The sequence below is a fragment of the Myotis yumanensis genome, unplaced genomic scaffold, assembly GCF_028538775.1.
Source record: "Myotis yumanensis isolate MYYU_CA2020_CCGP unplaced genomic scaffold, mMyoYum1.0.hap1 SCAF_8, whole genome shotgun sequence".
Taxonomy (NCBI): Eukaryota; Metazoa; Chordata; class Mammalia; order Chiroptera; family Vespertilionidae; genus Myotis; species Myotis yumanensis.
In genome coordinates, this window is record NW_027223759.1 from 2,001,891 (window position 1) to 2,017,265 (window position 15,375).

The window sequence follows — 15,375 nt, forward strand, 5'->3', positions numbered from 1 at the left end:
GAAATTAACCCAGGTAAATTACAAATGGTAAACGAATGAAACAAAGAATGACCAACACATACAAGACCTCAGGACAGTATCAGTTTAATGAAGTGCAATAGGAATCACAAACAAAGACAAAGAGAAAACACATAAAGGAAATATTGTAAGGTAATGACTGAGAATGTTCCAAAAGTATTGAAAAACACAGAATCACAGATCAAAGAATTTCATAAGAAATCAACCAGAATTATCATTTAAATAAATAAATGAAGTGCCTAGGCAATGCATATTTAAAGTGCTCAAACCTAAAGTTAAAGGGAGCCAGAGAAAAAGAACACATTAGATACAGAATAATGTATGTATAGACAGAAATAAATGAATTACAGTAGACTGCTCAAGAATTCACATTACAAATTATTGAAGCCAGAAGATTATAGAGAGATATGTTTAAAATGTCACAAAAATGTCAACCTAGAAGACTATACCTAGCATAAATAACTTTCAAAAAATGAAAGAAATAATTTTTCAGGCAAAGAAAAAAACAGGGTAGTTTATAATAACAAGCCCCCACAACAAAAATGTTAAAAGAAGTCTTCAGAAAAAATGTATATGATAAAAATTTAAATCTACACAGGAATCAGGAGTACTGAAAGAGTATAAGTTGGGGTACATATAAAATTATGTTTTTATTGTTTTAATTGTTCTATTGACTAACCCATGCAGGCTGCATTATAGTCAGCTCATTTCCGTGTGATGGATTATTACCCAAAGCTGGATGTTGAAAATCAAATGTTTATTCTTTTATTTAATATGGACTAGTGTCTGAATGAATCAACCAACAAGTGAACTGATTGAGGATTATCCCGTCACTCATCATCAATACTGAATTTATAATGATCAAAATAATGTTATTACCTTTTTACTGCTTATAAAAAGAACTACAAGGAAGACGTTAGGGGAGGGGGATGGAGATATAAAAATAGTAGCTGTCTCCTTGAAGCACAAAAGTTACCCTGCTTCAAAGAAAGAAAGATTTAATTAAATGACAATGATTATCCCCCCAAAAGGCTGCCTATGGAGTGAGATATACTCTTGAAAACATGGAAGCCAACGTAAGGGACTTAATACTCATCATTCATAATACAGACATAGATGCTGCTTTTTTAAGACTCCCTGTCCTTGCAATTCAGGAACAGGTTTATTTCCATAAAAGAGTTTAACAAGCCAGGAGGAAGTTCTAGCCAGGACTCTCCTGCGAATTCTGCTGGTCGAGTTAGGAGGAAGAAGGTGGAAAGCCAATAAATCTATGTCAGCGAAATGCTCATGGAGATTTAACAACAACGTAATTCTTCCAGTTTTACTAACGAGCTCACCCCTCCGCCTCGGTCAGAGGTCGGTGCGGATTCTGACAGCCAAGGTTACGGCAACCCGGGAGGGAAGGTCTCAGGGGTGAAAACTTCGGACTTGTCGAGCATTCAGTTGTTTCATTTCTCAGGCCAGTTATTGGCAAGCACATCCGTGTGAAACAATCTTTATATGTGCTTCCTCCCCACCAGGCCCAGGGAGTTTTCAACTCAGAAACCACATGTAAAACATCCCTTTGCAAGAACATGGGCCTCCCAGAGGGGCCCACGGAAGCCACCACAGGAGGCCCCTGAGAGCAGCACAGGGAGAGCCAGGAGGGCCACTGCCACTGCCCCCTCGGGCCTCCCAGGAGCCGGGACCTGACAGAAAAGGTGCCGTCTGCACAGAAACCAGCCCAAGCTTCTCCGGGGAAGCCTCAGACTTACCCCACGCGTGGCAGGCATGGGGGTCTGGTCTCCCAGCTGGCACTTTCCTGGGGCTTAGCTTGCGTGGCTGACATTAACTGGACGGCTACATATTATGGACGTTCAAACCCGCACACTGCACAGCGCCTGCCTTGCGGTGACTGGCAAAGGCGGCGGAGAGCGTGGGGGCTTCGCGAGGCACCGCATCCCCGTCCCAAGGACCACTCTGTGCTGAGCCGGACATCCCCAGCGGCCACTTCCGTTTGCAGATGCGGCACCACATGCTGAAACGTCAGGGCGCCCAGCTGCTAAGAGAGGCGCATGGAGGCGCGGTGCGAGCAGGGGCTGTTGGGGAAGCTGTGTGCGCCATCAGCCCAGCATTCTCTTCCGGACACTAATATGTCACCAGCAGACGGAGTAGGTTGAGAAATTTAAAGAATAGCACCCAGGCCTCTGCAGGCACAATAAAGGCAAGTAAACGGCACGTGGGTGTCGCAGGGAGAGAAGCTTCTTCATCCAAAGACAGGCAACGACGTGCAGGGGGGACACTGACACAGAACAGAAAACGGCAAATGGAACCCTGGGTAGAAAAAATAGCAATTACACGTTTTCATGTCTGCTTATTAGAGAAGGAAAGACTAATTTCAACGAAATGGAAAAGTCTTGTGAATGCCAGGAGAATTTTCCATGCATTACACCCTTTGGCATATAATCTATATGCATTTATCCAGATGTTATGCATAGAAGTTGAGGGATTTAATGGTAACAGGGAGTGCATTTGAAGTACAGAATAGTAGTGAAATAAAAATGAATGAATACATTTGGAAAAAACACACCCAATTATCTGGTGACGGAAGATGGTTTGACTTTGGGTGGTGGCCACACAGTGCAATATACAAATCTTGTAGCATAGAAATCCACACGTGAAACCTACATGATTCTATTAACCAATGTCATCCCAATACATTTAATTTAATAAAAAGAAGAAAAACACACCATTATGTTGCATTCTTAAAGGACGTTAGTGTTGATGTGAGCTATTCAGTGGTCTCTAAAAGGTAAATGTTAAGCCCGATCGGCGTGGCTCCGTGGTTGAGCATTGGCCTATGAACCAGAAGGTCATGGTTCAATTACCAGTCAGGGCACATGCCTGGGTTGCAGGCTGGATCCCCATTAGTGGGTGTGCAGGAGGGAACAGATCAATAATTCTCTCTCATCACTGGTGTTTCTCTCTCCCTCTCCTTTCTTCTCTGAAATCAATAAAAATATATTTAAAAAATAGAAGGTAAATTTTAATAATATACGTAAACAGTTTCCAATTCTCTGGTGAGTATTCCCTGGGCTTGGGGACAGCAGAGCGAGGCAGCAGCACACAGAGGTAAGAGCACGTGCTCTGGATCTTGCAGACCTGGTTGAAACCCAGTTCTACCAGGTGTGAACTGTGTGATGGTGGCTAACCTCCCAGAACCTCTATTTTCTCATCTGCAACAGATAAGAGCAACTACATCAAAGAACTCCTATGAGGATTAAAGTGGATGAATGCAAATAATTGTGATTATTATTATTACCAAGAAATTCTGTATCATTTACTCAGTTGATTATGACTATATTGACCATTAATACTGACCCTTTCCAATGCCAAGGGGGTATCAGCATAATTATACTGTTACTAGAGGCCCGGTGCACAAAATCATGCATGAGTAGGGTCCCTAGGCCTGGCCAGTGATCAGGGCCGATCGGGGCCTTCCAGTTGCTGGCCAGGGCCTTCCTTCATTCCACACTGCCCCCTGGTGGTCAGTGCATGTCATAGCAAGCGATCAAACTCGGTCAAACTCCTGAGAGGACACTCTGCATATTAGCCTTTTATATATATAGATTGTCTCATGAACATTATCTCCCAATGTGCTTCAGGGCTTCTTTTTTTTTTAAATATATTTTTATTGATTTCAGAAAGGAAGGGAGAGGGAGAAAGAGAGAGAGAGAGAGAGAGAGAGAGAGAGAGAAACATCATTGATGAGAGAATCATTGATCAGCTGCCTCCTGATCAAGCCCACAACCTGGGCGTGTGCCCTGACCTGAAATGGAACCGTGACCTCCTGGTTCACAGGTCCACGCTCAACCACTGAACCACACAGGCAGGGTGCCTCAGGACTTCCTTGCACTGTTGAGAGACCTATTGTCACATGGGAGATGCCCAATGCAATTCAATTTCCAGGGAACTCAGATCATGTTCCTGTATAGCTCCTGACTCCCAGAGTCTGGCTGTGAGTGGGAGAAATTAACTGAGGAGGTGAGAAGGCAGGCAGGGGCTAGGGGGGTTTCTTCCAAGTGCATCTTGGTTGCTGGGGGAGGGAGAGGAAAGAGCATCAATATTTATTTAACACAAACTATGTAATTATAATCAAACATGCATATTTGGATTAAAAACTAAAAGAAAAGGGGGAAATTTTGATCCCCAAATCTTATAGGAATTAAAATAAAAATTAATATTGTATAAAGAAACTTAAAATACAAGTTACCTAATTCATTTTTCAAGATTTAAATTATAGTTGCAAAATATATTTAAGGAATGATTCAATTGAATGAGCTAATACAAATTTAATATTATACAAATCAGTTCCAAGTAATTCATGCTTTAGAAACCACATTTTATTTCGGTTACTTATGTACTCCCTTTGCTCTATTCACTATGGGTAGAAGAAAAAAAGTTATTTCAAATGATAGTGGGATCACATTAATCCCTGATACTCTTTTAAGGATTATGTCATTATGAAACCTGCTGATCACACTGAAGGCACCAGTGTCGGTGGAGTATCCAACCGTGACATTGTGATCTCCAAGGAGATGACGTAGTTGATCTGAAGCAGAACTTGTGGCCTCACGCTCACCATTAGGGCAGCCAAGCACATTTGCATTGATTGACAGCTGAGTCCCAGAACGTGATTATAATAATTCCTAGAAATCAAGACACTGGGAAGAATTTGCAGATGACCTTCTGCTCCCTTTTCATCAAAGAAGCAGAACCTCGGGAGGGAAATGTGGCTTCTAGTGAAAGTGAAAAGAACTGATCAAATGTCCAGGAGTTGGCTTCCAGGGCATTATCAAGTTTCCAAGAATGACTTATTAAAGCCAGTTAGCCGAGAAACAAAAGAAATAGTAATATTCTTACTAATAAGAAAGATGAAGGTTTATTCCCTTGAACTTATTAAAGAACTAGAGGCCCGATGCACGAAATCTGTGCAAGAGCAGGCCTTCGCAGATTAGGCAGCTAGCTGCCTTGGCCCCGGCAGCACGGCTTCGTCCGGACGGTTGTTGCACTGTTCGGCTGGTCGGTCAATGTGCATATTATGCTTTAGTGATTATAGATGAGTGATTACTGGGGAGAGACGTTTAACTCTTTTGGAAAGGAAGTTTAACGTGTTTTAGAATTTCCAGAGAATCTTATCTCCTAGTTCTCAGGAACATCTGCAGTGGGGCCCAGCCTGGATTTACTTGTTTTGCATAATGTGATTCCCAAGTTCAATGGAAAGAAACGTGCCAAGAAGAAAGGCTCTGGTGTCAAGGAAGCAAGTCCTTATTCCTCAGCAACAACGAGCAACACAAAGAACAAAGCCCGGCTGCTGCCCAGCAGAAGATTGGGGGGAGCTCTATCCATTCGATGATCGTCATTTAGGAAACAGCATCACACAAACGCCCGGGGAAACAACGAGAAGGAGGAAAGTAGAGAAGACGAGAGAAAACAGCAGGGCCACCCACCAGACAGCAGCAATTAAGTTACCTTCTCTCATGCCCCACACTGCAAACACTGATCTTTATTATTTTCTTCCTTCTGCTTACACTGGGCTTTTCTTGCTGCTCTCTTTCTAACTCTGTGAGTTGTAGGGTTAGATAATTTATTACCATTGTTTCTTGTCATAGCCTGTAGAGCTATGAACTTCCCTCTTAAGACTGCTTTCACTGTATCCCATAGATTTTGGATTGTTGAGTTTTCATTGTCATTTGTTGCCATGATGCTTTTTTTTCTTCTTTGCTCTCTTTGGTAACCCAGTCATTGTTTACTAGCATGTTATTTAGCCTCCAAGTGTTTGATTTTTTTTCATTTGTTTTTATTGTAGTTGATTTTTAGTTTTATGCCATTGTGATCTGAGAAGATGCTTGATATAATTTCTATCTTCTTGAATTTGAAGAGACTTTACCTGTGTCCCAATATGTGGTCTATCTTTGAAAATGACCCATGTGCACTTGAGAAGAATGTATATTCTGTGGCTTTGGCATGAAATGTTCTGAAGATGTCAATTAATTTCATTTAATCTAGTGAGTCACGTAGGATTGATATTTCTTTGCTGATTTTTTGTTTAGAGGATTTATCCAGTGGTGTTAGTGGGGTACTAAAGTCCCCTACTATGACTATATTGCTGTCAATCTCTCCCTTGATATCCTCCAGAAGTTTTTATGTATTTGGGTGCTCCTGTATTGGGTGCATATATGTTTACCAGAGTTATTTCTTCCTGTTGGATTGCTCCTTTTAGTATTATGAAGTGGCCTTCCTTATCTCTAGTTATGGCCTTCACTCTGAGGTCTAATTAGTCAGATATAAGTATTGCTACCCCAGCTTTTTTTTCATTTCCATTCATATGAAAAACCTTTTTCACCATCAGTCTGTGTGAGTCCTTTGTTCTGAGTCTCCTGTAGACAGCAGATATCCAGGTTATGTTTTCTTATCCACTCAGCTACCCTATGTCTTTTGATTGGGGCATTTAATCCATTTACATTTAAAGTTATTACTGATAGGTACTTGTACGTCACCATTGTTGTTTTTTATGCCTGTGTTTCTTCTTCCCTTCCTATTTCTTCTTTTTACAGCAGTCCCTTTAGCATTTCTTGCATTGCTGGTTTGGTGGTGATAAACTCCCTTAGTCCTTTTTTGTCTGTGACGCTCCTGATTTCACCCTCAATTTTGATGGATAGCCTTCCTGGGTACAGTATTCTTAGATTCAGACCCTTCTTGCCTGATGTGTTTCTGGTGAGAAATCAGTCGCTAGTCTGATGGCGGATCCTTTGTAGGTAACTTTCTGTCTCTCTCTCTCTTGCAGCCTTTAAGATTCTTACTTTGTCATTGGTATTTGCCAATTTAATTGTAATGTGTCTTGGTGTCAGTTTTTGGGGGGTTCATCTTGTTTGGGGCTCTGTGAGCTTCTTGGATTTGTGTGAGTTTTTTCTTCCCTATATCAAGGAAGTTTTCTGTCATTATTTCTCCTAACAGGTTTTCTATTCCTTGCTCAGTTTCCTCTCCTTCTGGGACCCCTATTATGCAATGTTGTTTCTGTTTCATTTTGTCCCAAAGTTCCCTTAGGCTCTCCTCCTGTTATTTAAATGTTTTTTTCCAGTTGCTGCTCTGCTTGGGTATTTATTCCCACCTTGTCTTCTAGCTCACTGATGAGGTCCTCCACTTCTTCTAGTCTACTGTTGATGCTTCCTTTCCCAGTGATTCCTCCTTTCATTTTGTATGGGGGCTGTTTCTTTGTCTCCCCATGTTCGTTCCTCTCAGGGTATCTGGTTGTGCAGCGCTCTCTCTCCTCTCTCTAAGCAATCTCTGACCTTTCTGTCCATCAACTGCCTCACGAGCTGTGTTTAATTCGCCAATTCCGGGTGGATGTTATTCGATTCAGCTGATCCTTCTATCTGCTCTGTGAGAAGGTGCAGGGCCCATCCGTGTATTCGGTGCCACTTTGTCTCCTCCTGGACAAACTTTTTAGGCGTGCAGCCAGAGAGGCTGGAGTCTCAGTGTTTGCGGGTTCGCAGCTGAGGCAGCTGGTCCCTGAGTGATGTGGTTGTAGGGTTCCGGGAGGTATCCGAGGTCTCCCTGGTAGCAGGTAAGGCTAAGCTTCCAATCACAGCCGCTCTCCCCTTCAAGATGGTGCAAGCTCTGTGGCAGAGCCGGCTGCTCCGGGAGAGAGTTCAGCAATAGTAGAGGCTGCCCGGCCAGGGGAGGCTGGTCCACCAATCCCCAGCAGTCCTGTGGAATATAGCTGTCCCTCACTCACAAATACAGACACTCCCTACACATCCACACTCTCCTTCACTCTCACTCACAGACTACCTTGCAGCCTGCTCTCCCGTCGGCAGCCATCTTGGATCTCCTTGTATTCTGATGTTTTTAAACCAAAATCAAAATTGTGCCATTCTGCAGTCAGTCCTATTACGTTCTGTGGGATTGTCAAATGCTAAAATCTGATCCCAGCTAGAAGAAATGTACAATCCCTATCATTAATGGTCTTGAAAAGGATAAAACCAAAAACAAAACAAAACAAAACAAAGCCATGCTCCAGTACCATTGGGACTATGGAATCTGCCTTCTGGAGTTCGGGCTAATCATGAACTGAGTCACTGGGGGAATCTTACAGATGAGCAGTCTCTCGCTCAATGGTTATATTTATTGGCTAAAATAGTGATTCTTAAACCTTTTGGTATTTACTTTTATTTCATGGTACCCATTCTTCCTAAATGCCTTGCCTTCCAAATATTGGTGATTTAAAAAAGATTAGCCTGGCCGGCATGACTCAGTGGTTGAGCACTGACTTATGAACCAGGAGTCACAGTTGGATTCCTGGTCAGGGCACTTGCCCGGGTTGCAGGTTAGAGCCCCAGTGTGGGGCGTGCAGGAGGCAGCCGATCCATGATTCTCTTTCATCACTGATGTTTCTATCTCTCTCTCTCCCTCTCCCTTCCTCTCTGAAATAAAAAAACCCACATATTTTTTAAAAAGATTAAAATGAATTAGAATTGACTTTGTTCTGAAATGCTTTTACGGAGTGTGGAGCTGGGGATCTCCGTGACGGCCTCGGAGATGATTGTGTGCATCCCAGGGCACTGCACACACAGACTGAGAAATCCTGGCCTAATGACTGTGATGTCAGTTTCCAACAGGGACACAGATTGTCCATTTCTGAAGTATTTGAAAAGAATGACATATGCAAACATATAATAAAATTTTCAGCATCTCTGAGTTAGGATTTAATCATGTGGTGAAAGATAATGTCTAAAAAATATTTGGTTTGCAAAAAACATTAAGTCTCTATACGTGACCTCTAAAAAATTTCTATTAGCTGCTAAAACATTTGAAATTTCTTATTTGTTAAGTTTAAATATTTCAAGCAATAAATTTCCCATCCAATGACAACTGTTCTTGTCGAAATACCATTTTATTAGAACCAGAATTTATCCGGCATGTGGCTGTTTTGCCCAGGGAGCATTTGCATAATGCTCAACATTTGTTGTCCGTGCTTTCGTGTTCACACCCTTCAAATTCCTTTAGTCCTCTTCCCTCTTACTCACCAGTTGGCCGCACTGGGAAGATTTAGTTCTTTTCATCTGCTTGACTAAATCAATACCATATTTTGTAACCGCACATTTGTATTCTTCATGTATTCTTCCTAGTATTCCCAGCAACTTTTAGAAATCTTTCTGATGCAAATGTACTCAGCATCTTTGAGTCAGGACTTAACAATATGGAGAAATATAGAAACAATGATTAGCCTTAAATTAATTATTCATGGGCAAAAAATGGTTTCTAACAAGCGTTCCATTATCAAATCCTGTAATTAAGACACACCTGTTCTCCATTACTTCCCGGGATCTGGCAGAGGAAGACTTTGAACTGTGAACTAAGGAAGAGAGAGGACAGAGCCCCGAACAGATGTTTTACAGATGTGTCCACGAGGTTCCTGCTGGCGTGTGCTGAAGTCTGCAGAAACAACTTACAGTCGCCCTTCCTGTGCTGTTCCAGGCCAGTACACCGAAGGTTCCATGGAGTCATTGATGGTACATTAAATCCCACCTTCCCACTCTTGTTTGTGCATACTGATCACACAGTTGTTGTTTAAAATATATGATGTCATTAACATATTAAATATGCTTATACTGAAGGTATTTTTCATATAAGGTACAATGAAAATTTTCTACAATTATTTTAATTTTCAAAAGTTACAATTGTTTTCAATTACTTCAAACATATTCATGGGGGGGGGAGAGTTTGTCTTTCAAATTTTCACTCTCTGTGACTAAATTTTAAGATGTCTGTTTTAAATTTAAGGAGAAACAGTTTTGAGGTCTCTTGTCATAATTAGGTCCAAATGTTTGTTTTTTTTACAGTATTACAGATGTCCCCTATTCCCCCTGCCCCCTGAGTTGCCCCCCTCTACCCAATCCCCTTCGCCACACAACACTATTGTCTGTGTCCATGGGCTATGCATATATGCATATATGTTCTTTGGTTGATCTCTTCTCATCCCCCAACCCCCCTCCCCTCTGAGATGTGTCAGTCTGTTTCATGCATCCAGGACTCTGGTCCTATTTTCTTCATCTGGAGCAAAACTACTTATTTTTAAAAATTACTTATTTTTTTAAAACGTAAAATACTATACAATAGACTCCCTGACTTCTTTGAGTTTTCTAAATTACATTTGATAATAGAAGCCAAAATTTTAACACTGTCTAATGTGGGTCTAAATGTATGAAGTGAAAATATTTCAGATAATCATATAATAAATCATATAATTTAAGACAATCATATAATAAATCATAAAGGTGTAAGGTACCTACACCTCATCTAACTTTTAAATGACAACAGTAGACTGTAAGACTATATACACATAATGTAATACCTAGAGTAACCACTACAAAACTATATGAAAAGACACTCAAAGATATAAATCAAAATGGAATTGTAAAAATTATTCAAAAGTAGGATATTGGAGCATAAGAAAAAAACAACAAAGAAAAAAATAGAGAGAACAAGCAGAAAACAAAATATAATATGGCAGACTTAAACTCAAATATTAATTGTTATATTAAAGTTAAAGAGGCTTAATAAACCAATTAAAGGACAGAGATTAGCAGAGTAGATTAAAAGAAAACATGACCCAAATTTATGCTGCCTCCAAGAAACTCACTTCAAATAAGATGATAAAGTCCTATTGAAGAATAGGGCTAGGAAAAGGTGTATCATGCAAACATTAATCAAAAGAAAGTAGGATTTAGAGAAAATTCTACATAAAATGGAATTTAGAGCAAAGAAGTTTACCAGAGATAGAGGGACATTACGTAGTGAAAGAAGGATCAATCTACCACAAAGACAGAGTGGTCCTCAATGTTTGCATACCATACAACAGGACTGCAAAATATGTGAAGCAAAAAAATAAAAAACTGAAAGGAGAAATAGATAAATCCATAACTATTATAGTTGGAGACATCAACATCCCTCTCTCAACTGACAGAATAATTAGAAAATCAGCGAGGACATAGTAGAACTCAACATCATTAACAAACAGGTTCTAACATATTTATAGAACATTTTGCTCAACAACAGTGAAATACACATTCTGTTCAAGTGCTCATGAGACATGTGCCAATATAGGCCATATCCTGGTCCATAAAACAAACTTCAACTCACTTTAAAAAAATAAAATTATTTGAGTTATGTTCTCTGACCACAACAGGATCCAGCTAGAAGTCATTAATAAAAAGATAGCAAGAAAATCTTCTAACACTTGGAAATTAAGCAATACACTACCGAATAGCTCAAAGAGGGAGTCTCAAGGGAAATCAAGAAATTCATCAAACTGACTGAAAATGAAAATACAACAAATACAAATTGAGTATTTGGACAGCAGCTCTGAGAGGAAAGTTTATAACACTAAAAATATAATAGAAAAAAAGGTAGTCACAAATCAAACATCTAATCTAAAAAAGGAAGAACAAGTAGAAAGAAATAAAGATAAGCCTTAGCGGGTTGCTCAGTGGTTAGAGCATCGGCCCTTGGACTAAAGGATCCCAGGTTCCATTCTGGTCAAGGGCATGTACCCCAGCCCCTGGGAGGGCATGTGCGGGAGGCAATCAATCACTGTGTCTCTTTCATCGATATTTCTCTCTGTCTCTCCCCCTCCCTTCCACTTGCTAAAAATCAATGAAAAAAAATATCCTCCGGTGAGGATTAACAAAAAAAAAAAAAAAGGAAGGAAGGAAGGGAGGGAGGGAGGGAGGGAAGGAGGGAGGGAGGGAGGGAGAGAGAGAGAGAGAGAGAGAGAGAGAGAGAGAGAGAGAAAGAAAGAAAGAAAGAAAGGAAAGAGTGGACAGCAATGCAATGAAAAAGAAAACAAAAGAAAAAGGAAAAAAACTATTCTTCAAAAATACTAATAAAATGGGCATTCTCCACCCCCACCCCTGCCCCAAGGAAGACCGACAAGAAATAAGCAGAAAAGACCAAATGATCACATTGGGAATAAAGCAGGGACTCTTACTGCAGGTCCTGTAAGCATCACTAAGATGATAAAGGATACCAGAAACAAACCGTGGCCGTGATAATGTCAATGTCAAGGTCATGCCTTGTCCGCGGTTTTGCCTTGTGTTACTACTGAGGCAAATGTGTGCACGGAATCACTCTGTATTATTTCCCATAACTGCATATAAATCTAAAATGATCTCAGTAGAAGAAGTCTATTTTTAAACACAAGCACATAGTCACCAGTTATTGTACCCTAATGGAGACTTTATATCTTCTTATGGGTTGCTAGCAACTGACTCCAGAACTCTACTGGCTCACCATTTCTTTTGAAACTACGGAATATAAAGTGTGTGTATATACTTATATATACACATATACTTTTATTATAGACTTCATTTCTATACAATTATAACGGTGATTAACATACATAATAAAAACGCATCCATTTAAAGTGTGCAGTCCGGAGTTTTCAGTATGAGTTGTGTCATCAACACCATGATCAATGTTAGAGTAAGCTCGTCGTTCCACAAAGAACCTCCCGGCTCATTAGCAGTCACTCTGCAGCACCCTGGGCCCCACGCCACCCCTACGCCAGCTGAGGCATCTGCTCATGTACTTCCTGTTTCTACAGAACTGCCTATTCTGGATATTTCATATAAATGGAAACATACAACATGTGTGTGGTCCTTTGTAACGGGCTTTTAAAAATTAGCATTATGGTGCCTGGCTCAGTGATTGAGCATCAACCTATGAACCATGAGGTCACAGCTTAATTCCTGCTCAGGGCACATGCCCAGGTTGCAGGCTCGATCCCCAATGTGGGGCATGCCAGGAGGCAGCCGATCCATGATTCTCTCTGATCATTGATGTTTCTCTCTCTCTCTCCTTCTTCCTTCCTCTCTGAAATCAATAAAATATATTTTAAAAAAATCACTGAGCACACAATGCAATGTGCAAATAATGCATTATAGAATTGTACACTTAAAATTGTATATAATTTTATTAACCAATGTCACCACCATAAATTTAATTAAAAAAAGTCTTTGTGAGAGAAGAAACCAAGATGGCGGCATAGGTTAACGCCGGAGTTTGCTGCCTCGAACAACCACTTCAAAAATACAACTAAAAGACGGAACGGACATCATACAGAACCACAGGAAGGCTGGCTGAATGGAAGTTCTACAACTAGGAGGAACCGAGAATCAGAGGATGCGCAGTGCTGAAGTAAAATACTAAGGTGCGGAGTGCGCGAGGCGCGGGCTGGTGGCTGAGGGCGCGGTTGTCTGTTTCAATCCGGAGGGAGCCTCAGACTCAGAGCTCCAGATCCAGGCGAGTCTCTAGGGACCCAGACTCAAACGGGAGAAGCAGGACTGTCTGGCTACGGTCCCTCCGGGAGAAGCAGGACTGTCTGGCTATGGTCCCTCCGAGGTTTGCAGCAGTTGCTGGGACAGAGAGGCAGAGCCCCTGGGGACGGACTGAGAGCAGCCATAACTGCTCCCTCCTCCGCCCTGTTGATCCCGTGGGACCCGCCCCGCCCAAGCCCTGCACAGAGGCATTTGCCGGATAGCCTCAGACAAAGGCTAGATAAGCACCTCCCTAGAGGACACAAGTTCCTCCACTGCAGACACAGCTGATTATCACAGCCAGTCGGCCTGGAGGTCAAATCCCTCTAGTATTAACTATAACAATCAAGGCTTAACTACAATAAGACTGTGCACAAAGACCACTAGGGGGTGTACCAAGAAAGCGTAAAAAATGCGGAGACAAAGAAACAGGACAAAACTATCAAGGGAGGATATTGAGTTCAGAACCACACTTTTGAGGTCTCTCAAGAGGCTTCTAGAGTCTGTCGATAAACTTGATGAGATGTACAGGAAATCTAATGAGACCCTCGATGGTGTGATAAAGGACCATTTAGAAAGTAAGCATACACTGACTGAAATAAAGAATATTATACAGACTCCCAACAGCAAACCAGAGGAGCGCAAGAATCAAGTCAAAGATTTGAAACTCGAAGAAGCGAGAAACACCCAACCGGAAAAGCAAAATGAAAAAAGAACCCCAAAATACGAAGATAGTGTAAGGAGCCTCTGGGACAGCTTCAAACGTACCAACATCAGAATTATAGGGGTACCAGAAGATGAGAGACAGCAAGATATTGAAAACCTATTTGAAGAAATAATGACAGAAAACTTCTCCCACCTGGTGAAAGAAATGGACTTCCAAGTCCAGGAAGCACAGAGAACCCCAAACAAAAGGAATCCAAAGAGGACCACACCAAGACACATCATAATTAAAATGCCAAGAGCAAAAGACAAAGAGAGAATCTTAAAAGCAGCAAGAGAAAGAAACTCAGTTACTTACAAGGGAATACCCATATGACTGTCAGCTGATTTCTCAACAGAAACTTTGCAGGCCAGAAGGGAGTGGCAAGAAATATTCAAAGTGATGAATACCAAGAACCTACAACCAAGATTACTTTATCCAGCAAAGCTATCATTCAGAATTGAAGGTCAGATAAAGAGCTTCACAGAAGGAAAAGCTAAAGGAGTTCATCACCACCAAACCAGTATTATATGAAATGCTGAAAGGTATCCTTTAAGAAGAGGAAGAAGAAGAAAAAGGTAAAGATACAAACTATGAACAACAAATATGCATCTATCAACAAATGAATCTAAGAATCAAGTGAATAAATAACCTGATGTACAGAATGAACTGGTGATTATAATAGAATCAGGGACATAGAAAGGGAGTGGACTGACTATTCTTGGGGGGAAAAAGGGTGTGGGAGATGCGGGAAGAGACTGGACAAAAATCGTGCACCTATGGATGAACACAGTGGGTGGGGAGTGAGGGCGGAGGGTGGGGTGGGAGCTGGAAGGAGGGGAGTTATGGGGGGAAAAAAGAGGAACAAATGTAATAATCTGAACAATAAAGATTTAATTAAAAAAAAAAAAATAAAATAAAAATAAAAATAAATAAAAAAAGTCTTTGTTCACCATTAGTCATAATGAAAAGGAAGCTTCCAGATGTCATTATTGCCACACAAATAAAGGCAAGGAATAGATGTATCTCCCTAGGGGACTGCAGAAAGAGGCCATGAAATTCAGCAAGACTTAGTCATATATCTGATTACACAACCCCGCTCCCGGATTCTATTTCCCCTTTCCCATCATGATGCTCTTTGCTATTCTTATCTCTCCTGATGTGAAAGAATTCAGTTTGGTCTTATTAATACAATGATGTTTGTGTCATAATGTCTGAACTATGAGTCCAAAAGTCAACATCTCTCATGCTTATTCTAGTTTTCATGACCCAACATTCTGGCTAAGACCATCAAAA